This window comes from Olea europaea, unplaced genomic scaffold (genome assembly GCF_002742605.1).
Source record: "Olea europaea var. sylvestris unplaced genomic scaffold, O_europaea_v1 scaffold1858, whole genome shotgun sequence".
NCBI classification, from domain to species: domain Eukaryota; kingdom Viridiplantae; phylum Streptophyta; class Magnoliopsida; order Lamiales; family Oleaceae; genus Olea; species Olea europaea.
The window spans coordinates 94,119-96,645 of record NW_019236364.1 but is presented as its reverse complement, the minus strand read 5'-3'; positions in this window follow the sequence as shown (position 1 = coordinate 96,645).

Here is a 2,527-nt window from a genome sequence, read left to right as displayed (position 1 = left end):
CGCTAATTCGATTGTTCGAATTTGTTGTATCGAGTAAACTCCTAAAGTCTTGTTCAACGGAGAGAGATTTTATTAAAAACTTTTCATAAATTACTTATTAAATCCGTAGAATTAAAATTTAGATTTTAATTTAAATTAAAGTCAATAATTAATTATAATCATATCTTTTATGAAATTCATCACTTTTAAACCAGAAAGTTCATCAACTTTTATCACAGTTTTTTAAAAATCTAGTTTTGATCTCCGCAAACATGAGCCAAAAGAAAGGGGGTGCGGGGGGGCGGGGGGTTGTGAAAACTTGTGCCGGTGAGAAAGAAAGGAATAAATTACATGATTCAAATTACGTGGCCTAAAATTCTAACCAAATTCTAGAAGAATAAAGTGGGCCGTGTTGTTAGGTCCATTAAACAACTATGGCCTTCGTTGACTTGGGAGATTTTTGAGGAATGGAAAATTAGGGTTAGTTTTCTCTCTCCAAACATAGTAACTGAGAGTCCGTTTAATTGTAAAAATAAATTTGAATTGAATTGAAAATGGATTTCAAGAAATTGACTAGAAATTATTTTCCTGAGAATTGTAAATTATTGTGTTTGATTGTTATAATTTTTTACATGAAAAATATTGAAATAAAAATATTTTTTGATATTCGTTTGACTTTATTTTACATGAAAATTGTCAATTAAAGAGATAGAATTTACTGGTATTTGGTATGAAATTTATTTTCATTGCCAACAAAAAAAATAATCAAGAAAATCATCTATATTTTGTTGTTCGTTTGTCTTTGTTTTACATGAAAATTGTCGGTTAAAGGGAAATATTTTTTTACAATAATTCTTAGAATTTGTTTCCATTACAAAAAAGAAAAGAAAAAAAAAACGTCAAAGTAGGGTGGAAAACCAAGAAAAGAACAACTTCCAAGACAATCAAGAAAATAAATTCCATGGAAAAAGTGTGCTATCAAACACTACAATTTGGGTGGAAAATGGAATTTTCCATGGAATTGACCCTATCAAACACACCCTAAGTTCTAAAGTCCAATTTTTTGAAAATTAGGGCTAGTTTTTTTAGTAATGTTATTTGTAGTCGTTCATCACGATAGTTGTCCTATATGGTATATATATGACATGTGATTATTTGATGTAAAAGCTACCACATTAACGCATCAAATAACATTTATCATGTGCATGCAGCGTAGGGTAACTGTCATAGTGAGCGACTGTGAATAGCGTTATTCAAAATTTTTGGAGATATTCTAAAGTCCAATTTTTTTCATTGTGTTGTCTTTTGGTTTATTCATAGGGAAGCAAATATTTCTCCCAGGAGTGGTAAGCAGCTTGGATCGTATTTTGATGAATCGCTTTGAGCTTCATTTTTTACGTGGAAAGCAAGTTGGGCTCACCTCAAAGGCTCATGAGTTTCACAAGCTGCTCCAGGGCTTGGTTGTAGAGCTCACCATGAGTTGGCTCATGAGGCTCGTGGCTAGCTTGTTGCGAAAGTAGACGGGCAGCCTGGCAGCCTGCTAATGCTACAAAAAACAAATGGTCTACTAGCCTGTTCGACTCCATCCAGCTAGTGATGAGACGAGCCCAACTTTTGGACAACGACCTGAGACAAGAAAAGCTTAATGGGCGGCTCTCGAGCTAGCTTAGCCTGGCTTATTGTCACCCTTGGGTGCACCTGCATGTTAGCATTGTAATTATGTATGGTCAGACAAACTTCCTCGTATACTAGAAATGTTGTTATAGTTATATTGTTGAATAACTTATGTTTTTTGTGTAAGAAGAAATGTTTTGTATATCGTTTATCATCTTTATGGCATCATATAGTAGTCATGTACTTTGTTCACTCCTCGTAGTTATATTTAATTTTTTCAAGAAATTGAGTTAATATAAATCCTAAGTAATATTGAGAATGTATCACAACGCTCGACATAGAATTTTTTATCTTGTACTTATTACTTAATACTCATGTCTCACTAATATTTGTGAAGCGTTTATAATAAATCAAATTACTTTTTACTCATAAATTTCATGAGATCCACAAGCATTACATACTTATTCACTATTAATTCCCATCTTTATATAATTTAAATCATTTGTAAACCACTCCCAAACATTGTATCAAACTCATAAACCTTTTTCATATTTATTTCTTTTATAATACTTCTGCAATTCAATTTTGAAATCCATAAAAAAAAGGAAAAATTATATGATTCATATTATTTCAATAAAAAATTGTATGATCGATTTACATCATGATATATTAGTCATGTGTGGTGTAGAAGTTAAGTACTAGCCTTGGACGAAGATCACACATGGGATTAGAACTTGACGATAATAAAAATGACAAATAACAATAACTTGTTATGCAATTTAAACTTTATAATAATTGCCAAGATCTCTATATCAAATCACCAAGAGAAATAATTAATGCGGAACAAACCTTGATCCATTGATTTGTATATCGAATGAAGAATCTTGAATTATAATATTTAATTTAAAATCTTGATTATGGATTCTTGAATTCT